General features: G+C 43.5%; 1 long non-coding RNA gene across 1 annotated transcript in view; it reads left to right on the top strand.

The window, feature by feature from the left end:
* LOC139697495 (uncharacterized) overlaps positions 1-25,739 on the top strand; it is a 146,016-nt gene extending 120,277 nt beyond the window's left edge. The window contains exon 4 of the long non-coding RNA XR_011702786.1: positions 25,676-25,739. This is a non-coding gene — a long non-coding RNA (uncharacterized lncRNA). The remainder of the gene's footprint in view (positions 1-25,675) is intronic.
* The last annotated feature ends 1,823 nt before the right edge of the window (positions 25,740-27,562 follow it).

The following is a 27,562-nucleotide window of genomic DNA, read 5'->3' as shown; positions in this document are numbered from 1 at the left end:
TCAAAAGAGAGAGAGGAAAGCCCTCGATCTTCACCCTCCCCCCCCTCAATCCCGGCGGTATCCCCCCTACGCTGTCCGCGTATCCCCCCCTCCTCCCCCCCTGTGTGTCGCAAAGGGATCCCTTCTTCCATCGCTCCTCCCCTTTCTCCGAACCCCCCTCCCCGCAAACTCCTCTCCCTCCATGTACCTCTCCGTTCCTCCCCCACTCCCACGCCCAATCCTGCAGGCGACGTCCCAACCGCTGTGGTGCAGCATCGCTCCCTCCCTTCTCCGTAACCACCACTCATGTCGGCCGTATCTGTGGGAGCTCTCATCAAACCCGACCAGTCCGCATCCAAGAATAAAATCCCTCACCCATTCGCCCTCGCTCCACTCAAGCCCTTCACCCCCTCCCCGTAAACGCATCCAGGAGAGGAGTTGTGAGGTTTGAATCGGCGCTCTCTAGTCTTGTCGTGAGGTCTTTTTGTATGATTATCGTTAATACAGAGTGACAGGCTACATGTTGTAGCAGCAGGGGTACATAGTGAATAGGATGACTACAGTGGACGAATCACACGTACCATACTCCTACAGAGAAGTTCATTGACTTTTGGGCAAATTTTTTGTCGTTCCGTCATACCTTACAAACTCAATTCGTGTCAAACTCATCATTACCGCCAATGGCATGCCTTGTATGAATGGAGAACGAATTACAACTTTTATGCAGTAGTTCCAGAAAATGTTTTTTACAGCCCCGGCCACTCTCCTTGTTTTAAGTATGCGTTAGCTTATCTATTGGCTCTCTTACCTAATATGCCTTGTGTTTAAATAGTTCTTATGTGGACTGAAATCACTACCATACGCCCTAGCACCCTGCAGGTGCCATGAAGAGGTATTTATGTGCGTGTATGCATATATATAACGAAGAGTAGTGATGCATATTTTTTTTCTTTTAGCCGTTGCCTTGATAATAGTTTTATCCTATAGAAGAATCAAGAATCCTTAATAATATTTTATGCGGTGATGATTGTGTTTACGCATTTCATAATCAGTGGGCTTAAGTTTCATATCGGTAGATGGCAGTATTTCTCATTGATTAAGCTTGTTTCTCCACCGAGCATACTCTAATTTTCACGTTGATTGATGTCCTGCCCTGAAATTCACCCTACTTAAATATTACGAACAACAGCAGTAGTCTTACTTAAGATCAAACTACAATTTCATATGACAGGCATAAAAGTTAGCATCTCAAGAAAATAGTTAAGTAATAATATGTGCCTCCAAATCTCTAATACTAATAATTTAAATCAATTTTATTTCGTTTGCACCATTCATTGAATTCTCCTGCACCTCGAATGTAGCCTTGGGTAGATTTAAGTTAATAATATTTGCCCATATAATTTCGCTGCAGTACTTACAGCGGGATTTAATGGAAGATCTTACTGATGCGTAATCATTTCCTCTTAATTGAATTGTCCTTTATCTCTTTGAAATAGATATTGGCCACTAAGCATATCCTCTCATCTCTCGCGCATTCCTAACCCCTATCGAACCCCACCAGAGCAGTCGCCTACGTGTATCACCTCACAGTCAGTCATCTCTCCTCTCCTCTCCGCTAAAAATCGCATCAATACTCACCATCGTTCACTCCCACCTGCCTCCTCCCATGCCCTCGGCACATGCGCAGTTTTCCGGAAGTGCAAAATGGCGGATCACCCTTTCTTCCTACCCCCCCCCCTTGGTACCCTCCGAAACCCCTATCCTCCCCCACCCTCCCATATTCCCCTTCCCTCATTTTCCCCACGCTGCCCCTCCTTTTTCATCTCCGTCCCCATCTCCCTCTAAATCCCCCCAGAGCGCGCCTAATCTCCTCTTCGCCCTCGCTGTCTTTCCCATTTACCTCATTCTCCCCAACCTCACAAGCTCGGTTTTTTCCTTTTTTTCCTCCTCCTCCCGCAAGCCATCTCTCGATTGACATCTGAAAACAATCTGCCCCTGCCTTTTCTCTCTCTCTCTTAGTCCCCCCTCCTCCAGCACTCCCTTTTTTTACGTCTCCTACGGCTTCCTCTCCGGTCGGAGACTCCCATCCTGCGCCCGGAATATGGAAAAAGGGTTGACCATCGATCTCCCTCCCTCTCTCTCTCCTCCCTCCTCTCTCTCTCTCTTTTACTCCCCCCGCTCTTTCCATTCCGTCCATCCCCCGCTCGCTCACTCCCCCCTTTGCCCCCCCTCGACCACCCTCCCTTCGTTCCGTTCCGTCCTCCGGGCGCTCCCAAGGCTTCTTCCTCCCTCCCTCTCCCTTCATTCTCTCCGTTTAAATCCATCCATCACCTTCATCCTTTTCATGCAGGCTCCTCCTCTTTCCCTCATCCTCTCCTGCACTTCTCCTCATTCCCCTCCCTCACGGTGTGCTCCTGCTCTCCCTGTTATTCCCCCGCCCACTTCTTCAGTCACCCTTTGAAGCCAACAGCTCTCCTCCCCTCGTTCCCTCGACGGTAGCAATCCTTCTCAGCGAAAGCTTTCTAAGTCGCACGCCTCCCGTTTCTATTCAGAGTGTTTGACTCGCTGACCTCGGACTTGGGGACTCACCTCAAGTTCATATTTTTTTTAAAACATTGAAAGATTTCGGGTTAATCTCTCTTCAGGAACACCACGGTGTCCCATCGAATTAGCGTTTTGCTTTTAAATTACTTCGGTCATATTCATTAAATATGTATTGAATGGCTGCCCATAAGGATGGGCTCGGAGTTGAGGGAGAAGCTTTGGAGAATGCTTGGATAATTCAATAACAAATTCACTTGAGAAACAAGGGGCCTGAAGTCAACTGAGTGGGAAGAGCAGTTCGATGAAATGGAGAAATTTCAAAAACGAAAAAGTGACGAGTCTACAAGAGAGTCTACAAGAAAGTGATAGACTTGTCAGGAGGTTAAAAATTAAAAATGATATCAGCTCTAAAACACGATTAATCTATTAATTTAGGGAAGAAATTCACATTTAAAAAGAGGATACATGAAAGAACTATAAGGTAAAATAGGTCAGGAAAGAGGGAAGGAAGAACTTTTAGGCAAGGGCAGGTTAGGTTATATTAAATGATGTGACGAGAAAGGAGATTTGACGAGATAGCTTGTGTCCAAGACCATTAAATAGCGTGTTTCGATAATCTTCATTCAAATAAGGGCGAACAAAGCATTTGGAATAACTGATAGAGATAAAATTAATTGTTCTACGGTTTAGGGTTACATGAAATATTTTTTTTCGGTAGTCGTGCCATGTTTATGAGGAAGGAACTTACCCAACGGTCTCCTTGGCACTATCAACATATACACCGTACCCCGCAAACCGCCCTGAAGGTGTTTGGAATAGAACATATTACTTGGACAGTAGCTATAACGGAACTAATATTATAAAAAGAAAAAGTTATAATTTAGGAAGGGAATAATTGTTTGATTCATGGATTTCAAAAGGCATTTGACGTGCAAGTGAGCAGTTGAATTGTTGCCTAATTTAGGAGCAGAGTGAAGGGCCATTTCAAAACCTTAATTTGAATCAGATCGTGAGAGTGAGGCTAATTGATGGAGAATCGGAATGGCCAATGACAGCCTAGTGAGAAGAATTGGTATGCTCTAAAATTAATGCCAGTCATTTTAAATTTATTCCGAGAAAAAAATGTTTGAGAGTCATGGAAAGTGTTTTAGATATGTATGAAAATAAAAAAGCTGACTGAGTCAGATTAACGAATGAAAAGCATTATTAACCAGTCCCCCGATGGATGACAGTCTATGGGCAGAATGTTTCTGGACTACTTAATGAAAATACGAGATTCTTGGAAGACTAGGTTTTAAAATTAATGTTGGAGGTCATACATTTAACCAGGTGACATATTCAACGTATTTAGGCAGGATTTTGAAAGACAATGATCGTAGTAGCAAGGGAAATAGATAAATTATGAGAGAAAGCATTTACAAAAGAAGAGGGGGATATTTACAGGATTCATGAACAGAAACCCCGAGAAAATATTTAAGTCCTCGTGGTGGGTGACGTTGTGTGGCTCTGAAACATGACCGTCTAGGAAATATGACATGTGGATATGAAGAGAATTGGCTGAACAGACGCAAAAGTATGTGGAAATAAATAGAAATGGGTGGGAACATGAGGAAATAGGCGGGAGAAATTTAAAGAATGCGGAACAAGTGAACGGATATTATTTTGAGTGGTCATGGAATAAGGGCTTTTATAAAAGGGAGAATACTGGGTAAGCGGGCAGAAAGAAGGATATGTGAGTTTCTGACAAGACCGCAAAGGTGAAAAAAATATGGAAGAAATTAGGTTTCTATGGATTAGTGAAAAATGACTAGAATCGAATTAAGTTAAAGAGAGGACAGAATTAAGTTACAGAGAGTAATGTGGAAGCACGCAATCCAATTCAATATTTTCAAAATTATAAAGCAGTTTCTCCAAGCTTCCCAAGTGTTTCACCTGAAAAAAATTACTTTTTTTCGTGTTAGCAATTTTTTCCGTAAGTTTATCGTGTATTTGAGAGCCACTGAAATTTGAAAGTGCACTTTCTATTTACAGAATATTTTTTATTACTGCCATACGGTTTCTCCCTCTTTCTGTCTTTCTTCTACTTCGAAGAAATCTTTCGTGCGAGTTATTGAGCGCCGGCATCCCCTATCTCACCTGCTATTGGTCCTTCGAAGCTATTGGTTCTCTCTTCATCCCCCTGACCCTGCGAAGGGGCGCTTATCGACTGCCTTTCGCTTTCCCCCACCACAACTCCTGCCTATATCTCCTCCCCCTCCAGCGCCTCAGCCTACACTAAGGGTACACGAATATAGAGTGAGAGAGGGGCTCTTTTATTATTTATATTGGGCCGTCATAGGACACAAGCGGAGGAAGAGGTCGGGAGTGGAATTTGTCGCATACAAAGAACACCCAGTGTCGTACCATTGTTAAGTCCCGTGATGCGCGAGATGGATAGCCAGCGGGAATTACGTGGGTTTTTTTTAGCGCAAGGAATATTGTAGCATTTCTGAATAATTAAGGATCATTCCTTGAATGTACACGGTGGTGTCAAAGGCTATACAGATATAAAATACATGTCGTCATGAAGCACACGACTGAGTTCTGTAGAATTGAAGCAGATCCCGAGGCCGCCAGAAGGGAATAATTACGAAGTATCAAATTATTACTCCCAGATAAATATTTAGCCAATACCTATTAAAGAAGAGAAGAAATTGCAACTTCAAAGAACATCAAAGAATAAATTTACATTTGAAATGTAGCATCAGATAGGATGCCGTATTTACTCATCGTACCAGCTGGGGTGTTTCCTCAGATATTATTTTTTTATAGACGTAGGTTCTAGTGCTTCCGCTGGCTGCAACATAATTCAATTGCAATATTTAAAGATAATTAGGATGCTTAACTTTCATGACTGCAAATTAGAGAGCAAAAGTTGCATTTCTTCTGCGCATTGCAAGAAATTTCTTCAATGATCTACACTCAGATTCACAATTTCATTTTCAAGTGTCGTAATTAATTTGTACTGATGTTCAATAACTTGAACTAAATCACTATTCGATTTCTCAATAAAATCGCTCAGGAAATTTCGCCAATCAAACCAGTCACTTAGTTAAAATATTTTAAGGTGTGAAATTGAATTATTTTTGAACGTGTCTCGAAATACATTAACCATATGGATTCTGTCCTGGAGAGTATATTTTGTAAAATACTGTTCATTATATACCTGAGTGTGTGTTTTGCGTAACTCGCTAGCACCCGCACGTTAGTCCGATTCTCCCCATGAGGGTTCTGGGTAAATGGACGTGCGTGGGCTACGAATTATCCATCCCCGGCGCAGGAGCATATAATGTCCGTTCCCGCGTAACAATTTTCACCAAAGCATCCAGCTTTCCTCTCTCTCCCCACGTTCCCCTACCATTTTCATTTCCCGCCCCAATCAGGCACCCTTTCCCGATCTCTCACTTCCTCCCCCAAACCTGGACTCCCTTCCTGCTCCCCTCTGCTGCTTCTTTGTCTCTCTTTCGCTCCATAAAGCCAGATGCCACTCTCCAACTACCTAGCTTTAATGATGACTCTGAAATGGGGAAAGGGGGGAGATATATATATATATAGGGGGAAGGTTGCCGTGGGTGGGCGGCGGGGGATGGACGTGGTGGCTCCAGACTTGGGGGAAGGGAGTTGCGGGGTGGGGACGTATAAATTTATACGGGGACGGAATGGGGGTTGTTTGGAGTCGGAACGCGTGCATGAGGGTGTGGGTGGGTGGGTGGTGAGTGAGGCAATGGACGGTCTAGGGAGTGGTAAGGTGGGGGTGGAGGCGGGGAAGAAAGGAAGGGGGCCGGCGTGCTCAGGTCCCTCTTTGGGTTTGCGTGAGAAGCGTTTTGGGGGAGGGGTGAGGGTGAATGGGAAGGGGACGGCGTAGGCGGCTTGGTGGGTTGGACCGACCCGCCATCCGTTCGTCCCCTTTAACTCTCTCTTTCTCCACCCCCCTAACCCTCGCGCCCTTCCTCCCAGCGCCATCCCCTTTCCCGCTCCACTAATGCCCGGGCCTGCGATTTTCAAATCATTACTGTCTCTATTGCCGTCGCTCTCCCTTTCTCTCTCACTCCCTGCGCCGATGGATCCATGACACATCCGGTGGCGTGGATGAGGGAAGGGCCGTTCTGCGCTGCGTTTATTCCTCCTCCCCACCCTCCACCAACGGTGGTGCCCCCTCGCACGCCCCCAATTCTGCCTCCGCCCCCCTCCTGTCTTTTTTGTTCCGCTCCCTCCCCCGCAAAACACCCCTCCGGCGGTGGAACAAATTTTAGTTTACCCCTCTCATTCAATCTCGTCATTATGGTGCCTTCATTAAGCGCAATCCTATTTCCCATGTCCAAGATCAGGAAAAAAAATCCTTACCTTCCCTCCTTCTTTTAATTCTGTCCGAAAATGGTTTTGTTTGACCTGACAATTAGTAAATTGCTGATGATTATATAATCATATATTGTTGTTCGTTTGTAAAATATTAAAACGTGGAACGATATGAACATTTATCTCGCTGTCATTAAGTCGAATCATCATATATTTTTACATGTTATATAAAATATAGATTTTAACCTAAAACTCTAAATCTTAAAACTCTGATTCATGAGAAATAAATAGGCTTTCTTGTGAAAATTAGTATCTGCTGGGCCGTAGTTCATTGTAGTTTATGGGAAACACGATGTATATTGATATTTATTCAAAATCAAATTATAGTTATAAAAGATAATCATTCCTCATTCAAACCCTTTGTATTAAATTAGTCTCTCCTCACCCTAAATACAAAGTAACTCATGTTTCTTGTTGCGAATGGTTTTATCGACGGTCATCTTGTCCCGTTTGTATCGCTGCATTTTCTCGTTTTTTTAAACCTTGGTCAAAAAGGGAGATACAATTTTAGGTTCGCCAAAGTAATGGGCAAAGCATAGTTTCTGTCGTTACTTTTGGAACGAAAGATTTATTGGGGGGTTGTAGCGATGAAATCGTCTGTCTGCCGGTACTTAGGGTTAGAGTGGAATAAAAAGGAAAAAGTAGTATGCCCGGGTGAATGAGAGGCTTTACGACCAGTACTTTGGAGTTAGCAAGTGCGAAGACGAGGGAAGTCCAGTTGACACCATTTCCCCTGGTGACGCTGGTGATTCTGTTTACACCGCTCCAAACGACTCAACGCCATCGGCCGACGAATACCAACTCCCACGTACACATACATTCAATGCCCCCCTCATCCACCTCCTCCCTCCCATTTTCTCACTGTCTGTCCCTGTTATCCCGCTCCCTCTTTTAACCCCTTTTTCTCATCACTTACCCTGCCGAGCACGTAGCAAAATAAAACTTCCTCACCCCGCCGAGTTTTCGCCCTAATTCATAAGACTTCACGTCGGATGATGTATTGATGCATGGCACTTACTCCTTTGTATTACCTGACTCTCATTTTATGGAATAGCCATTCCGATTTTCTCTTGACGCGTGACATTAATTGATTCTTTCGCACGGAACCATGTTCTATTGGGACCCTCGGACAAGTGACTTCCGGTTTGATCCGGATAAAAAATTGAGTCGGGACTTGGGCAATTTGGGGGTAGTTTTTTTCCTATGAACTCAGTTCAAGCGTTTCCCCATTTATCTCCTAACTTTTATTTTTTTAATTGTCATTATCTTAATCACATGAATTAAAAAAAAACAATGAAGAAGTTGTGGAATTATTATATAATACGGCATCAGCCATGATGTGGTTGAATTACCGACGTTTTTATAGTCTGTAGAATGAGGTGTAGATACATTTGACAAGTTACTGGATTATATCATCAGAGCCTTCTCATTTTTCATCGGATAGAAGATACTAATACCACCCTCCTATTCTCACCTCATTTTTTTCTGAAAATGACCCCTGAAGCCTCAAAGATTTACTGCCTTTTTGATCGCACATTTATTAATACTAAAATTAAATAATCTCTTTTTATAATAATATTTGACGAAAATGAACTTTTATTTATTTTAAAGAGACGATGTTGTTGACAAAGCTACGAGATTAGCATTTCTCCTTTCACTAGCGAGAGTATTTTGCCTAAAGTAAAGTGGCAAAATTTCTCCATGGTATGACTACCGTGAAGGAATTTCCTTAAAAATATATGGCCATAGTAAGGCAGTTACCAGTTACAAATAATTCTCCTCCTTTGTTTGCCACAAATATTTCATTTCGGTTTCACCTCTTTACCTGTCCGATAAGGTGTTGTCACTAGATTGTGGTCCGGTTATTCCGGTGAGTAGTTATCTTGCCTCATAATTTAAAGTACTCAAAGCGAGTTTTTGCTCAGAAGGGATGAGGAAATTATCTAATGAATTTCTTGTGAAGTCATAGTCATTAGTTAACTTCATAATCGGTTGCGAAATAAAATTAACCGTTTAGAGCTACTAATACACAATTTTTGCTGCTTAATATGCAATTGCTATGCTGCCAATTTGTCTATTAAGAATCTGAGTGTTCGGTGAAATGTACGGTGGTTTTATAGTAGCTTGGGTTTTGGTTCTGTGATTATCTCACTCTTTGAACTATAGTTTTTTTTGTTATATATCACTATATTTCTAAAACCACGACTGTTGTTTTCGATGAAGTTTTGAGGGAGCATCAAAAGAGCTTTGTAGTTATAGGACAATATTACCAGTTATGAATGGAGGCGAACGAGACCTGATATCTTTTTTGCCTCAGGGGATATGTTGTCGGTTTGATAGAGGTAGGGTTTTCAGTGAATGGAGAAGTGGTGGAGAGAAACCAGGCGTTGGCTTACTCTCGTCGAAATGCGCCAAGGGGTCAGCAATTTAAAGGCCTAACCATCGCGTCGTGTCGGTTAAAGTCCTTCCCCAGAAGTCATCTTCTCTTATGACACCAGTCGAGATCGGGAGCAACTGATCGTTTCTACCACCGCAGATACTCGAACCAGGGACTTTGTGTAGGGGAATACAAAATACTCACCTCCTAAAAATACGGTCTCCATTGCGCATTGTTCAGGACGTTAAATATTAGTAAACCTATTTTACTAAATTTACGAAATTTCAAATTCCGTGTACCTGAAAGATGTATCGATCGAAGTGGAGCCTTATATTGCATGATCAAAAACCAGATTTCTTGTCCTTTTCCCGTCGGCTGAAATTTGACAAGAAGCTCCCATATATGTTTTCTTCCGCCGGTGTTTTCGTCCCTTTCCAGTTTCTCCACATCCTCCTATTCACCCATCTCCCTGCTCACCTCCCCCGTCCCAAACAGCCCACTTCCGAGTCCCTCGAACCCCTCACCTCCCCCTTGAACCTCCAACAACTCCCCATCGCCGGACCCACCACCCCCTTCCCTTAACTCCCACCTCGCCCACTTCCTTCGATTGAGCTGATTCACGGCGTGGCTGCGGCGGGGGAAGGGGACCCTGGGACGGACGGACGCTCGCACGAGGGGGAGAGGGAGAGGGGTGGGGAAGAAGGGAGCTTTCCGGATCCGAGACCACCACCAAACGACACCTCTGAGTATTTTTTTCTTCTTTCCTCCCGGAAGAGGTCAGGGTCAGGAGCCAGCCCCCTCGGTTGCCCCACCCCTGCCCCTTCGCCCCTCACCCTACATGCATCCACCCATCGGGGATGATTAGATTTTTGGGCTTCGCGAACTGAGGATGTGATTGAACTTCCGTGTTTCCTCGCAACTCACGGCATTTGAGAATGCCGCGTGAAAATGAAAAGCGTCCCGCAGAGTAAATATTGCAAGAAAGCGGTATCTTGACGCAACGTCATGCCAAGATTTGGTTTCTTATTATTGAAATAATTCCTTATATTTTTCTTGGTATTTTTTATTACTTCAATTTCTGAAAGTCAGTCATATTTGATATCCGTTGAATTGTGTCTACCCCGAAAGAAAAAACAGTGAAAGTTGTCCAGCAGCAGATTTTATACAGGTGAAATATTGGCTTCATAAATCATGACAGTTTCTATAGCGTAGATTACACGTATATACTTAGCTACAAGTTCGTATTTTATTCTAACATCCTGAAATGTGTTAGGTATCCCTGTATAACGTAAAATATTATGAATACAAATATATACATACATTTATATGATGTACCACAGCATTATGTACGAAATTCCGAATACAGCAAAGGCATTGCAACATAATTGACTGTTGCATACGCTATTTACATGCGGAATAATCTTGCCTTAGTATTTTTATGAAATACTCTAATAGTGATATATGTTATAAATGAAGAAAATTCTAACTAGTATATCTTATAACATCTCTTTAAAGCACTTGAATAAATAAGATTAATTGGAAGAAATATCTCAAAATAAATTATTTTATCGGTTACCAAATGATGCCACACTAGGATCATTTGAGTGAGAATTTTTAGAATTGTTTATTTCGTTTCGGAGTGGGAGTTTGAGCATGGGAGTTTATCGCTTTAGATTCTACAAAATTTCGAGAGGAGTATATCCTTGGACATTGTGATTCGGAGTCGTGGCAAAGTTGGGGGACGTTGCCCCTCGAAATTATCCAAATGGAAGGGAAGTAGTGGTTTGTCTTACATATTGAAAAGGGGCAGAATAATAAATGTATGAGATAAAGCCGTTTAATGGGACACCATGCCCAATTCGAGGAACAGGCTTCCGTCACTCAGGTTGATAACGCACGGTTCAATGCGCTTGAACAAATCGCCAGCAAAGACCGGGAGTGGAACTCGGAACCTTGTGACAGCCAGCTGGTTGGACGCTATCTCGGGTATCTCAGCCGTTCTACCAAGAGAGCAGCCAGCTGGCCAGTCGAAGGTCCCGGATTCAGCTCCCGTCCTCGCTAATGTGTTTCATTATCAACGCGACATCCGTGCGATATTCTGATGCAAAAAATAAGTGGGACATTACAAGGGGGAAATATGAAATGCGTGCATTTCCTCGAGGATGTGGTTCTGCGACAATTTTTGCGCACCACCTCCCCATCCGCGTAGGCCAGCTCGCATCCAGCAAATCTTTCCCCTCCTCACCCACTCCTGAAAAAAATGGGTAATGACGTATCTTCCTCCCTCCTCCATCCGTCCCCACACACACACACCCCCATTGCCACGGCGGGTGGACTCCTGCACACACACGCACGCCTCGCCGTTCCCTCTTTCCCCTATTCTCTTCCTCATTTCCGTCCTCGCCTGGCCCCAAACCACTACACCCCTATCTCTCTCCTCTGCCTCACTTCCTCTCCCTTCCCCCCTCTCTTTCTTTGAAACTGCACTCTCCCAACGGTCAATTCTCAACCCCCCTTCCTCTGACACCCCTGCCTGCCGCTTCCAGGTCTCCGCTTCCCCTCCTCCCTCACACGTGCACGTATGCATTCTCTCTACACTCATCTCCTTTCTAACCCTCTTACATTTTCCGTTGCTCTCATTCTCCTGCTCTCCTCTCTCCCCCATTTTCCGACAGGTCTCCTATAGTTTTTGCGAGCCAAATGGCTTGCCTTTAGAGTGCGATAGTCTTATCCAATGCATTCATTTTTGTTCGTTCAGGGAATTCAGGAACCATTCTTTGTCACTGTATTTATCGCAGGGGTCCTTAATTGAGCGTTACCGAAGAAAACCCTTTCCGTGAAAAACTTCTATGGAGTGAAAGGAAGGGGGAATGACCATGTACTCCCGAAATAATTGTTGTCGATATATTTTGTCAGTGATGGCTAGAATTGTGTTCTTACCGTTCTCATAATTTCTGAATTTATTATTCACTTTGGTTTTAGTAGAAATTCCTATGTTGAAAAACGAGCATAACGGTAACTATATAAGAAACTATTACTCAACGCCTTAATCCTAGAACGATTAAGATAGTCGCTGAGATAGCAGCTCTCTCTGGCTAATGCGTTAGTTAATTGGTGATTGCGTTATTACGTCGAAGGTTAAATCAAGAAAATCATGGCTCTGGCATAAATCTATTATTAATTAAAGGCGCTGGGGGTTATATCTATTGCTTAAATCACCATCCGACGGTTAGTTTAGGTTCAAACCCCTCACTGAAAACTAACCACGGCCTACTAGATATACATGTGAGCATACGAGCTCAGAAGTTCGATCTTCGTCTCAAGAGTACAATGATCTCCTTGACAGAATGCCCTTTGCGATTGCATTTGAATTCCAGGTAAATTAACTCGCAATCAGATTGCTGAAATGAAAATAACCCCAATTAAATTATTCATGTTATTTGAAATGCCTCATTCGTTTTTAACAATCAATAAGAGTATATGACAAATAAAGTATTAAACGTTTAACTGGCAAGATATATTATTAAGAGTGAAAAATTCTGTTAAATCCAGCAGATTATCTTGATACGCAGTGTGTTCACTTATCTCTTAATTCGTTGTTCCAAATTTTGTCGCTGGCAGATATAAATAGATACATTCATATTGCTATATTTGCAATAACATTAAATTATTGAGAGTGTTAAAATATAGAACGGTCATAGTTTACATATATATATATATATATATATATATATATATATATATATATATATATATATATATATATATATATATATATATATATATATACAACCAGTATATATTTCTAATATATATTCAACCAGTTTTTATATACATATATTTTTTAACCATAAACACAGTAATGAACTCTAGGTCGGTTTGGTAGGTGATCGGTAGGAGTTGATAGGTAGGAGTTCACGCAGTGCGCCGTTGGGCTTACTACTGCGCCGTGGCGCGTGAAATTCACACATCAGGGAAGGGGGGGCAGTTCCTTTCCCTGTGCCGGTTATAGTTTCCCAAGAAAATCTGATACCCGAAAAATCATATAGCTTGGGTGAAGCTGCCCAGGTACCCAGAGAGGATTGCCCGGGAATCGAACCCGGGTCCTACGACCAGTAGTCCAACGCTTTACCCCTGGACTACCGCGACCCACATATATTTTACATGAAATAAATAAATACATATGTGTGTGTGTGTGTATAATGTTTACACATTCTCCAAAATCATGATAGCCAAGAGAGGGCTTTGGGAACGTAAACAATATCATCTTCTGACAATATGGAAATCTTTGACACAGACGTCGGAGGACGTAGGATCCTACACCCTACTCCAGTCCTCCAACGTAGTAATACTAGCTACGAGAGAAGGGTTTCCAGAAAACTTTACAGAAGACGTAGTACCATATTATCTTTTTCGCCTTGATATAATATTCCTTTACTCAAAGTCGGGTTAAACCTCCAGATTTGAACACGAAGTAGGAGGGGAAGGTAATTTGAATCGTGTCATGTTTCACAAAATACAAGCCATCTCTCCAACTGTACAATATTTGGATAGCTGTGAAGAAAGCAATAAGAATCGATTTTAGGACCGACTATTAGCTCAGGTATCAGTAAAAATTCCTTTCGCCCCAAACTTAACTGCTTTATTTGACCTTTGGACAGACTTAAATGAACATCACCCTTCCATGGGCTCATCATGTATCATCCCCCCAACTATTAATAAATTAATTTCCTCTTAACTATCTCCTCCACAGGTCGCCTTTCTTTCTCATTTCACTTCCCCTCAATTCAGCGCACACGTCATCAATAACGGGGTTCGTGAGGTGCCTTATAACCATTGTCCTTTCATCTAACCGCCATTAACCACGTAATCAATTCCGATCTGTAGTCCCAGTGTCGCCCGTTCGCGCCAGTCATGTAGTGTGCCACTGCTTGGAGCCAGCCACTTCGGCATCGTCTCGTTTCGCATCCGAGAACTTCCTCTCCCAATGGAATTCCTGAGTGAAAGAGAGGTAGATATTGTTAATAGAGATGGGATAGGCCAATATGGCTGAGAACCGTTCGAATACCCTCCGCCCTGCGAACTTTCGTCATTAATATAAAGCTCGGGATGCAACGAACTGAGAAACTACAGGCGGTCATTCAGAAACAATTGGTTTTTTCAATATTATTACTGTTTTGGGTAAGGGAGGTTGTGAAATTAATCGGTATTGATTGAAAAAAATCTGAAATTAGGTTACAGTCTTTATTTTTGGTCCTAATAATGAATCTCAGATATGTTAAACGGAGAATTGATTTCATCAAATAATTAGTTTAGAATGTAACTATAGCGAAATATATTTCCACTTCGTGTTCTTTTTTTTTTGTTTTTAACGTTTTAATTGATCTAGTGGAACTTTTTTATGCTGCTTCATCCATAAACGTTCATCTTTCATCCGGTTTTTAGACCGAAGATCCGTTGAGTTCAGCCCTCCATTCTTCCGTACCAACAGGTATTCTCTTATGACCCAATGGCTCCTTTTTTACTTATCCTTCTTTATCAACATTTAATGCGCCTTGATCTTTCTGTTGCCTCCATGCCTTTAGTTATAAGTATTGACTTTTAGGTTCTAGAGAAAAATGAATTATAAAAACCAAAAGACAAAATAAATGAAGAGAAAGTAGCTTAAATCATGGAATTGATCTCTAGCTTACTCGGCGTTGCTCTAATCCATTTAATTTCTTTCTTGTATGTTTCCCTAACCATTTTGCTTGCACTTCTATAGATATTTTTTCTTTAAAAGTTTCCGCTCGCATTAAAGAGGGTTTTTCAGGAAAGGTTGTTTGGCGTCCGGGAATTATCGAGCCTCCACTCTTTAGATACAGACATAGTAAAGCCTTGATTAGTCCCCCTCTTGCCTTTGATTAAATAACATTTTCCATATTTATTTTTGAAAATTCAAGAATTAGTAAATTTTAATGGGAAAACGTTGAACTGAAATTGCGATGTTGAAAATATTTTCCCATTAAATCCATACGCGCAATGTAAATTTGACATTAACATGATTTTCCACCTATAATTTATAGTCATCATAACCAAAAATTAGATGGAGAAAAATTGCGTGATTTCTAGACTGCAATAAATATTATATAATTTTAGTTTAATTTTACTCTATTGTAACAATATACACGTATTTAAGTTACTTCATATTTTCATATCCTTGTTTTCTTTAATATATGTTAGGACTACTAATATATATAACGCACTACTAGTGACTACAACTTTCACATCAACTCCCTCCTTAAATGGGTTTTGTAAGATACACGACTTAATATAAGTACATGTATGATATCGTCAAATAGAGCAATCGGTCAACATTATTTTTTCTTATGAATGTAGAATTAAGAGGCGCACGATTCAACCTAAGAACATGAAAGACCAAATGAGAAATTCCCGCTTCCCCATGGGAAGAATGGAGCAGTTCCACCTTAAGCAGTCCTATTTTTTCACGCCACGCGTTCACTCAGCGTGCGCACATCTGAACAAACAATGAGATGATTCTCCTGATGCAATAGTGCTTGGAATGAAAGACAGAAAGAGAGGTTTATGAGTGTGCTCCGTTCTCCATTAAGCCTTGTGAAAGTTTTTCTTCATGTGCCATGTACTTTACGCAAACTTTTTCTTCGCGGATAAGCGTAACGATTGGCCAATCTAATAAATATCAGAACAAGGTACAGAAAGAAAAGGAAAAAAAATTAGTGTGTCTCGTCAATGATTTCCCTCGGAGTGATTAATTGTTGATTCACGCTAGGGCGAGTGTGCTTTCCACCCCCCTCCCCTTCCCTCGCACGCAACCCCTTGCTCCGACTTCCCCCTTCCCCTCTCCCGCGTGAAAAGTCCGCAGGAATGTGAGGAGAGAGAGAGAGAGCGTCTGGGACGGAGTTGAATCCCTGAAGCACTCGCGGAGAACGCCCATTACCCCCTGGTCTCCCGGATGGGCGCGCGTCGCTCCCGTTTCTTTCTCCTTCGCGATTTATCTCTATCGGCTTTCCATGCCTTCAGAATCCACTAGGGACACGCTCTCTCGTGCATGGAGCGAGGCTCAGGGGGAGCGGGAGAGAGAGAGTGAGATGGGGGGGATGGAGGGGTCGAGAGGAGAGTCTGGACTCCTCACAACGCGCGTGCCTCAGCGGAGGACGTATATACCGATCCCCAGTGAGTATCGATCGACCGCCGTCTCCGAGAACAAATGAGTAATGAGGGGCGATGGAGGGAAGGAGGGCGGTTGAGGCTCCATCCACGCTCCGCCTTTCCAAGGAATACGAAATGCGCCCACCGCTCGATGTTCCATTAGTCTTCCGCCCTCCACTGTGTTCTTTTATCTCGATGTATCCTGTTTAAATTCTTCGACTGTATTTTTTTCGGACCAAGAACCTGGTTTTCTTTCAACGTTTTGCCATTATTGTTTCGAAAGGTCTGGAATTATAACATTACTCGACAAAGTTGATAGCGATCTTATATATATGGTATGAAACAATTCATTTCTGAAACGATTTCGTAGTTTTTGTTCGCATTGCTTGCGTTGGCAGATAAATATAATACCGGCTCATTCTTTTGTGTAAACGGAGCGGTATTCAAATATTATGAAACACATGTAAGTATTTTTGTTTCCTTAGGTCCGTGATAAAATATTCCTATGCCCGTTTCAGTAATTTCATCACTTGCGACCCTGATAATACCAAAAAAGATTGTCAAATTGATATGTCATCTTCGAATCTTGGAATTAGATGGGTGAAGATGTCACGATCATCGCTGCATGCGAACAAGTGAAGGGCATGCTGTGAAGTTGTTCTATGAAGCCGTGTTTTTCGTGTATACATCTCAGGTTGTTGGGCCATATTTATTTCGTTTCCGATGAGTTTGGACGAAGAGTACACTCCCAATAAAATTTTATAGTTTCTGATTCGAATCCCCTCTATTTGCTCACCATCTCCGTTCGCAAAATACCTCCCGTGAGTATCCGCTCTCGCTGTTGGTCTAATGCTTCAGACGGAGGGGGGCGATGCTCGGTCGGTTGGGCGATGAGAAGGCGGTAGCAAACACGATTACGTCGAGCATTCGCGTGTTCGCATACGCTTCCTCGGACTTGTTTACGATTACCCTATCGGCAAGCCTCAACTTCCCGACCACTCCACCCCTTGTCTCCCTCCTCTCCGCCTCCCTCTCGTAACCTCTCCCTTTCCATCCATATATCGATGCGCACAAGCGTCTCCGAGGGAACCGGGTCGGAGGAACGGACCGATGGGGATGTGTGAGTCGACCGAGGGGCACGAGGGGTCGTGTAGGCGGCGAGAGGCGGGAAGGGAAAGGTGTAGTTGTGGGTGGGTATCGGGGTGGGTCGTTCTTAATCTTTGAGACCGTCGATCTAGATGACGGGTGGTTGGAGTGGGTATTATCAGCGCGCTGCGGATTTGAAGGTAAACCGAGGAGCCATCGAACGCGCCGTGCTTTCGTTTACTCCTTGGGTTCTCGGCAAGGAGAAAGGTTGACGATTTTTTCTCTTCAGTCACTTTTTTCGCCCCAGCGATGGATGCAGACGCACGTTTACGCTCAAAATAAAATCCTCTCGGTTTAAATCATTTAAATCGCCGTGAAATTCACGGAACGAGAGTTTAAAAAACAGACGATAGTTTGGTACACGTTATGCACTCTAGTATTCATCATATAATGTAAGGTTCCCCAAACGTAACTTCCATAATTTGATGAATTATTGTCTATAGTTGAAACTGCAAGTCCAATGTGTAGAATCTGTACCCGTCACTGTTTACATGCATAGAATCTACTCATTGTGCTGCATAGGCCTACTTCGAACTTTGCAAGCATTTTTTTCTGGAACTTCATAACTTCTGCAAGTACATAAGATGTCATTATTATGCAGCAATACCTATTATATCTTGAAGAGGGGATACACATCCTCAAGTTTCCAGAAAAACGTAATCGGAACTCTGAAAAAATCTTGTTATTGGAACATCATCCTGAAAGACAGTCATTCGCTTCTTTAGATCTTCCTGATGGGCAAGAGGTATTTCGTTTTTTTAATTTAAATTTATTATGTCACGTTTTCCTAGCTATGCTGCTAAAGAATGACAAATTCAACCTTTTTCCAAACTTTAGCCGTAATAAACAAATAGAAACGTACCACTTCTACTGGACGAAGGTGAGCATTTTGAATACCTAAAAGTGGGAGTTTTCAAATGCGTCTGCCTCATCCCCACCTTCCTCATCACACTTTTCTCACACAATGGAAAGAGAGAATGCGGCATCTCCCAATTCTCTTGCCTAGCTCCTGCTGCTGCTGGCTTGCTGTCCTTTTTTATTATCCATTTACCCCTCGCCTGCTCCCCCTTTCTGAGTCCAGCGTCCCCATTTCACCTCGGCACCAGAATCCCCCCGTCCTTCTCCCCTTGCTCCCCATTAGTCCCCCATCCCACCCCCCCCCCGTTGCCCGTTTGACTTTCCGCCTTCTTCCCCCTTTTCTCCTTGGCTCCGCCGCCTCCCCCTCTTATAATTCCCACCTGGCTCACCTCAGCCCAATCCTAACCCCTCCACAGCCAACTTACTCCCACATCTTCTCCCTCCCCCTCCCTCGTTCCCCTCCCTCTCTCACTCTCCCTCCCTCCCTCGTCAGGTGTAGGCGGGACGGGGATCGTTGTGGAGAAAGGAGCGGTGGGGTTGCGATGTGCCAGTCCTGCACAAACTCCCGACCCCGAATACACTCTCTCCCTCCCTCTTTCTCATCTCCGCTCCCCTCCGACCCCTTCCTCCCTTTCCCGTCTCCATCCACGCCATTTCAACCCCCCACCCCCATTCCCTCTCCTACCAGTCATCCCTCTCCCTCCACCCCACCATTCTTCTCGTCTCCCTCACTCCTCCTCCCCCCTCCATTTTGTCTGTGTGTAGATGTGAGGCGATGTTTGGTCGCCTTGGAAACCGTACTAATCGATATAACGCTGTTTCTACCTTTCCCTCACCTCCCCTTCTCCTCGTCTCCCTCCTCCATGCCGCGTTTCTTTCTTTTTCTCTCCTTCTATCCCTCTCCCTCCTTTCTTCTCCCTCTCTTTTCCTCCACGTCTCCACTCTGTGCGACTCCCTTTCCCGCCCTGTTCATCTTCCTTCGTCTCCACCCATTTCTTGTCTCTTTCCTTCCCATCCTTCTCCCGTGGGGTAACGTCTTCGCTAAGCTGAGCCGTTTCTTCAAACCGTCCGCTCCCCCTCCCCGCCTCCCTCATCCTTCAACCGTCTTCCCCTTGCCCCTCTCCGGGACGTGCTCCTCCCCCCGTACCGTCCGTTCACCTGCCGCCGGCGGTTTTTAATGCGCGAGATGACTTATACGCGTTACTCCGTGGTTTTTCCCAGCAATTTGATCCAGAGCGATGATTTTTATCTTCTTCTTCCACGAGTGCAAATTTCCATTTTGCTTTTCGCGCCTCCCCTCGTATTTCCTCTCCTCCCTTCCGTTCGGAAGAATCGTTTCGCTTTCGAGAAACGATTGTCGGGAGAGCAGTAGAGATGGATGATTAACGCACGAGCAGGGTTCTTTCCTATCTTTGGAGATTAATTCTGCTTCGTGATGAGATGGCTTACCCCTCATTGTTTCTCTAGTGTGCCTTCGACAAGCCTTAAGGCCTTAAACCGCGTGGTTGGAGGATAGACAAACAGGTGAAGCTTCTATTGAAGGCTTCTTTCGTCTAATTCCTCATTCATTAATCTTTTGTGCAATCGCAAACACTTCGTTGAATAATCAAATTGAGCGCAAAACTTTTATTTGAGAGGCAAAATGTTTCAAATAAATTAGCAAAAAAGTGTTTACAAATTAAATGAGACACAAACTTCCCTCCAATCAAATTCAAATAATGAAAAATAAAAATTTAGAGGAAATGTTTCCTTAGAAGTCAAAAGTAAATTAAATTGAATTTATGTGACCAGAGGAATTCAAATGCGGTAGTAATTGTGCAGATCCATTTTTTCCTGTACTGGAATAAAAAAAATGATCATTATAACACGTCGCAGTTTTCGAAGGTCGATTCTGAAGGAGACCGGGAGAGGAGGAAAATCTGTTGCCTGTTCATCCTCCCAATCCACGCAATAAGAAGTCGGACCGCAGTGTCGCGACCCAGTAGGAAAATCCCCGCTCTGCACCGCGAGAGCCAATCGAAACGGAGAGGGGAAAAAATAGGAAAAAAACTATGTAAATCTGCAACCTTGAAGCATCAAACCCCTTTTTGCCCTTTCAAAGGAAGGCGGAGAACCCCTCGCGATGCAAAAGATGGAGAGAGAGGGAGTGGTAAAAGAGGGGAGGACACCACCCTCACTCGCCATATTCTGTTCACCTATGGCGATGTCGATGGAATGGAAGAGAGAGAGAAAGAGAGAAAGGGGGTGGGAGCAGAGCGCTCCTTTTTCCAACTTCCACCTTGTCAGACTAATAATGCATAAGGCCTGACTGTCGTTTTTGAAAATCGGTTTTTCCGCCGATGATGGATTCCTCCTTATAAACCGTCGCTCCTCCGCTGGGAAACTCTCGCTTCATATTTTCCGTCGGCGCCTTACAGAGCTCCTCTCTCTCTCTCTCTTCCTCTTCTCTCCCCCGCCCCAACTGATCCCCTCCCTTACACCACTCCCCGCGCGTCCAGCCTACCTCCCCCGCCCCCTTTACCCATTCCTATCTCGCCAGTATTTTCCACTTCGCTTGCTCCCATGCATACATTCTTCCTCATTCCCTCCCCAATCTCTCGCCCACCCCAACCCCATCCCTCAACGCATCCCTCTCTCTCTCTATCCCTCGACTCCCTCCCTCGCTTTTCTCTTTCTTCCCACGCGGCGGAAACAAAAGGCGAGCTTCTCTGTTTTTTTTACTCTCTCCCTCTCTACTCTTCATTTCTCTCCCCACGGGACGGGAGCGGGGCTTTTTAGCCCTGTTTTTGTCGTTCCCTTCGTCATTCCGGGAGAACATGGTCGGGTATAAACACGCCTACTTTTCCGCAACATGTTTTGCGAACGTGCGTGTGCGTCAGAAGACATCAAATTTCGAACCAGAGTCAAAGTGGTGCAGTCGTTGCACCCAGGGAATTTGAGTACGGGCGAAGAACTTATCGAAGAGATTACTAGCTTTTTCTGTGGCCTGCTTTAATGCATACATAAATACGCTCTCGACATGTGTAAGGATGGTGAGTCCGAGCAGGATTACTTTCAGGATACTAGGCACAATCTTTATTGAACGGGGATTGAAATAGAAGTGATCATCTTGCCGTATTTCAATATAAAAATACGTATATCAAATCCCGGTCAAGGCGAAGGATTTTTACTGATGAATTTGAATGAATTTGTCCGCCAACAAGAAATCAGCGAAATTCCGATGCATTGATTGTTCTCCGGAGAATTATTTCGTTGAAGCCCACCCCGTTTGCATTGAAAGCATCATCCTGTGCTGAACCTGTCCTGATCCCTCGGAAGGAGCAAACCCATGATTCAACTATTGATGGAAAACGTTTGGCTTGAGTTCCTTATGTTTCACTATGTATTAAGCTTCAGGTTATGCTCCTTGCTTATAAAATTACTAGAGGAATTATTGTACCTAGTTTTCCATTCACAGAGATCACTGGTAAAGATGAGTATTTATATATTACTCGCCTCTGGTATCTGGATTCTTTCAATCCCGTTTCCTAATTAAGACAGATGACTGACGTCTACGATTTATCTATATTTATCTGAATTCCACTCCCTTAGTTAAAAAATGGCATTTTGATATTAACTCTTTCATTATAGCGGCTGTGATAATTGCGTAGTTAGCTCCAGATGAACGGTAAGTGTTATTCCCGAAATAGTTGAACGCAACTGATCGCTGCGTATGATTGAGGTGCTTTAAGGATTGAAATAACTCTTCTTAACATGCATATAAGGGAGTATGCATTATTTGTTACAATAATTTAAAAAGCACAATCAGCCACATTAGCTATTAGAATCTATGTTATGGCACTTCAGACTCTGTCTAAAATTCAGTTAAAATGTAAATTTTAAAGTCCAAATCACCTGTTCTTAAATTATAGTATTATTTTTCCTTGGAAAAATATACACGTATATACCTACAATAACAACAAACATGCATACCTACCACTACGGCAATTTTTCATGAGTTTGGAGTTATGGCGCATTGAGATGTGCTCAGACCAGCCTGGGCGCAATCAATTTTATCCTTATAGAATTTAGGTTTGTCTCATGCCTTGCGCCTGTGGAAGATGTTTTGCTTCTTCCTTTACACGTAAGAGCATGATTCTTGAGTTCTGTATAAGTATTTCTATCCAAATTTTTGTTGACTGCTATCCCCCCATTTTTCACTTTGTTACACTAACCCCTTAACGCCTTTATAGTCCATCTATCATCTCTCTTTGCCTGGCCTACAAATATGTCACTTTGCCGTCTTCGGGGCGTCTTTCCTTTCCATTTTCGTACTATTATGTCCACAATGTGAGTGATGGGTATGTATTTAATCAATAAATCGGCCGAGCTTTCAATTCTATATCTCCCATTTATTTTGATAGTATTCGTTGACACTAGATCAGGTGACGATGACGTTTCATTGAAGATCGAACGAGGACGACTCTCTATGATTATTTATCATGTGAGACGTTCTCTGTTCAGTTAGAGTACTAGTTTTACATGAAACTGGATTTCCATCGGAATTTCTCGAGGGCATCAAGTGTGGATGCAAATTGAGTCGTCCTTCGGCCATCATCTCCCTCACTAGACGATCTCTCGCGTGCGTCAACGGTTGCGATGGACGGGAAAAGTTAATACCCAGCCAAAGATTTTTTTTGCGGAATCATCGGAGTGGTTGGAGACTTTTTCTTGTGCTTTGCGAGAAAGTGAGTGGGTTGCGTAGAAAGGTAAGGAGAGTCGCGAAAATAACCGAGAGAGGACGGAGCCGAGTGAACCTGGAGGGGAAGAAGTTATTCAATTCCACCCTCAACCCGCCCATCCCCGCTCCACCCTCTCCCAGGCCTCCCTTCTTGTGTGCTCTCCCTTCCCTTCCTCACCCCCCCCCCAAAACCTTTCTCATTCTCCCTCCAAACTCCTCCACCCCGTTGGGTCTCGCCGGGTCGATGAAGAAGCAGGAGCTGTGTGTAGCAGTAGCCTAGTGTGTATAGCCTGGTGTGTTATGTATACGCGATGGGGATTGGGAAGAGGGAACCACGGGCGCAGGGCTGTGGAGGAGAGTTGGGTGGTCGGGAAGGAGGTTGGGGGACGGGCTGCGGGGGAGGGGAGGCTTTTTGGCCTGCCAACTTATCTCTCTCTCTCCCTCTCTCTTCCTTCTCTCCAGCTCCCAGCGGAAACTGACGCTGGGTCGACAGCCGCCATTTTGTTCTCAGAGTCCGTCCCCCTCCCATCAACCCTGCACACCCCCTCCTCCCGGACGCCCTCCCGTTGCTGCGGCCCCTCCCCTCCCGCCCCTCGCTCCTCGTTTCTCCTCTTCATCTCCCTCTCTCTCATTCCCCTCGCTCCCTTCCTCCCCCCTCCCAAGCCGTCTTCCACCATCCCCCACTCTGTTTTCAGTCCTCCCCTCTCCATCTCTTTCGCCAATCCCGCCAGGCTGGTTCAGAGAGGCAGGGAGGGAGATAGAGAGAGAGAGGAGATAAGGGCACCCCGTGTTTCTCTCTCCTCGGGTGAATCACGAACGGTCCTTCTTTCCTCTCTTTCCTCCACTTTTATTGCTCCCCATCTCCACCCTCCCTCGCCGCCCCTGAAAGTTAAAAAAAAGAGGGTTGGGAAGCAAGCGATAAGGAAGTTAAGGGTGGGAGGGCAGAGATTAGGAGTGTAGTTAGCGCGTGCGGGCCATCTACCCCTCAGGGTTAAGAGATCGATCCACGCCATGGTGACGCTGCTTTCATCTTTTGTCCGTACCCCTTTGGCTCTCGTACCTTTTGGGTTCGCCCCAACGCCCCCTTTTGGAAAGGATCTCTTCGATTATTTTGTAAGCAATATGCCCAAGAAAGTGGAGAGCTGTTGGTCGAACGACTTGTGTCACCGAAAAGGTGGATTTCCATCGGAAGCCTTACCACTTCGAAAATCTAATTAATGTAAATTATGCATTGCTACATAATTGGTGTAGCGTAATGGAATTTGATAAATGCGGAGCAGATTAAAAATTGGTCACAATATTTGTCGCATGAATTCTATTACAATGCGAAAAGCACCGAATTTCCACGGAACACAAGTCAATACATGCTGTACACGGGCTAATGTTTCATCCGCGATTCCAGACGTTACGATTTCTCCCCGCTAAATATTATGGGCAACACTTTGAATGAATTTTCTGTCAACGATTTCAGTGAAACATTGGCAAAATGGCAGTCACTTTAAATCAAATAATGTCCACAGATGAAACTCGGAAAGAAAACTGATCATCATTCACTCATCATGCTCCTTATTTCTAATCATTTATTGCTGGGAATTTTGTCACAATGAATAGAGTAGTAGGTCATAGGTTACTTTCCATGGAACGTGGTAATTTGAAATTAAATTAGATTGCTCCAAAAATCATGAGTTAACAATGAAGCATAGTTGTTATGTATAGATAATTCGTTCCAGGGTGAGATTAAATCTTGTGAGCTATACGCTGGTAAGTTAGTTCTTAACCTACTACCATGGCCCAGTCGGTCGACTTAATAACTGAATTCTTCTATCCCATAGACACACAATTTAATCATTCCCATCCTTATTTTGTACGAAATATTTTTGTTTGATGCCATTTTGTTAACTTCGGATTGAATTATGCTTCCTAGTACCATTGAAGTGGTGTTTGCGTATCTAAGTCCGTAATTAAGTGCTTTTCCTGTCATTGCATAAATTATAATTATCATTAAATATGTTTTCTGTTTTATGTAGATAGGAAAAAGTAGCTAATTCTCTGTACACCTGAAATCGAGTCCCAATTGTACATCAGCACATACTAGATTAAGCTGAATTTATTTTCCATTTAACACAAGATGTTTAGGAAATAAATAAAAACTGTGTGGGCATAGATGTTCTCTCAGGTTGGAGCCGTAGCTGATAGCCAGAAATACATCACGTGCTTTGATACAATTAATTCATTTCGGAGCATCACTCGCTACAGTCATATAGTTCATTGTCGATATGAATAACGGCTTCCTTCCTTTCTCCTCTTCTAATCCCATTGTTTCGATATTTAACTGAATCAATTATCTTTCCACATCTTCATTGTTGTACCGCGTGATCAAACAAGATTTTCATCATTCAACAGAGAATTGTTGCTAATTACTCAACAAGAGTGGGAATGGTATGCGCGCGTCACAGTTAAAGCTGCATTCCCAATTTTATTTGCAGGTGGCCGGTTGCTCAGAACATTTTCAGCCGCTGACGTCTCTGCAAGGCATTTGTTTACTTTGCCACCAGTGAGCTCCGTCTACCTCGGCCAGAGTAGGCGACCTCATCTCTTCTGATAGCTTCATCAATCTCCCGCCACGCCGCGCCATCGTCGTCCGCGCATCGGGCCGCGCCTAGCCCAGAGACTTCATCCAAAACGGCCCGCGGGCAGTTCGACGACAAATGTGAGTATATTTGCGCTCTCTTACTTTTCAATTCGGAAGCAAATCGTGATTGATCTTTGGACAATTGCAATAGGGGATACTTGAAATATGACCCTTTTTTAACGTTTCAATAGTGTGAATTTGTAAGAAAAAAGATATTCGTTGTACTCCAGGGAAACGTTTCCGTAAAATGGGTATGCAAAACTAGTGAAATGCTTCACAAAGAAAAATTCTACAAATATCAATCTGTTAAGCAAGTAATTACCTCATTTCCTTGTACTTCAAGTATCCTTTTCCATTCCCTGATTATCGACGACGCACATCCTTTACGTAGTCTCAAATACGTATATTTCACCCAGTGAATAATGTCCAAATTGATACGAATTGTGCAATATTGGCTGTGCAAATTTGAAAATATTCCGTCTTTTAGGAAGGAAGAATGGGATACTACCATAGTGCATATAGCTAATTTTTTTCGCAGGGGTTTTATTTCAGCATGGGAACCACATACATATATTTCGGCTTGAAACTATATTTTACCGACTTTAGTATTATATTGTATGAAAGACTTTTGCGAACTCTATCTACTTTAAATGCGAACTTCTTGCTTCGCATTTTAGATGATTTTTTGAAATTCCAAAGATTATATAATCATGTCTCTTTGAGTGTGCCTAAATAACAATGACATGCTTTGTTTGCAAAAGTTGGTGAATTTATTATGAAACCATGAAAATAATGAATGTAAAATTCAACTAATGAAAATAACCGTCGGTTATCAATTTAACAGTTTAAAATTATTTCATTCACATTTTGAGACTTTTCAACTTCCAGCGGAAGAGAAATTTGTCACTAGGATGTTTAATAGAAAGGATTATCTCTGTGAGCGAAAGATTAATATTTTTGCTTAACGTATTGTCGTTATCAAGCCAAATGAAATTTTATCTTGTATTTCATCTTTCATTAAGTAATCAAGTCGTTTCTATCTCCGCAAACAGGAGAGTAATTTTGCAGTCACCTATGCTGAGTCGTTGCTCTCCCTAGATTTCACCCTTCATATTCGGCGAGAATATCACGCACATCCAAGTTAGAATTAAGAACTGGGATAAAAGAATCCACCGGGGAGTTATGTGTCAGGGGGGCTTTTAAAAATCTTTAAATTACTTAACTGACGGGGTCTTAGACAATTCTTTAACCTATTTGTCGATACGAAGTAGGTTTACTTTATACGCTCTCCCGAGAGCGATTGCGTCGCAGCCCGCTTCCGCCCCTACGCCTTCAGCTGTTTGTCGAGTGCGTCCCCGTGCGGGAGCCGTATTTGCATCGGAATGCCCGTTAGGCGCTCGTGTGACACGGCCTCTCTCTCCCCCGCCCCCCCTTTACGCGTGGTCACGGCGAGCCGGGTGCGCACGAATTGTCTCATTTTTTCCTCTCCCCTCCTCCCGTCACCTTCCTTATCCACCCCTACCCCTCCCCCTGCCGCCTCCTATTCCTCTCGACGGCCAACCTCCCATCCCCTCCTTTGCCAGAGTCTTAAGGAGGCTGAGGTCTCGCTCCCTCGCGATGAGGAAAGTCGCTCTCGCGCGCCCAAACGGGAGATCTAACACGGCAGGTGAGCGAGCATCCTTGTGCAAGTTCACTTAATTTGGGTAACTCTTGCCGAGGCACCGTTCCTGCACCCGGAGTG

Source organism: Hetaerina americana, unplaced genomic scaffold, assembly GCF_022747635.1.
Source record: "Hetaerina americana unplaced genomic scaffold, ioHetAmer1.1.p SCAF_78, whole genome shotgun sequence".
Classification (NCBI taxonomy): domain Eukaryota; kingdom Metazoa; phylum Arthropoda; class Insecta; order Odonata; family Calopterygidae; genus Hetaerina; species Hetaerina americana.
The sequence above is the reverse complement of the archived record's forward strand: the minus strand, read 5'-3'. Positions and strand labels throughout refer to the sequence as shown.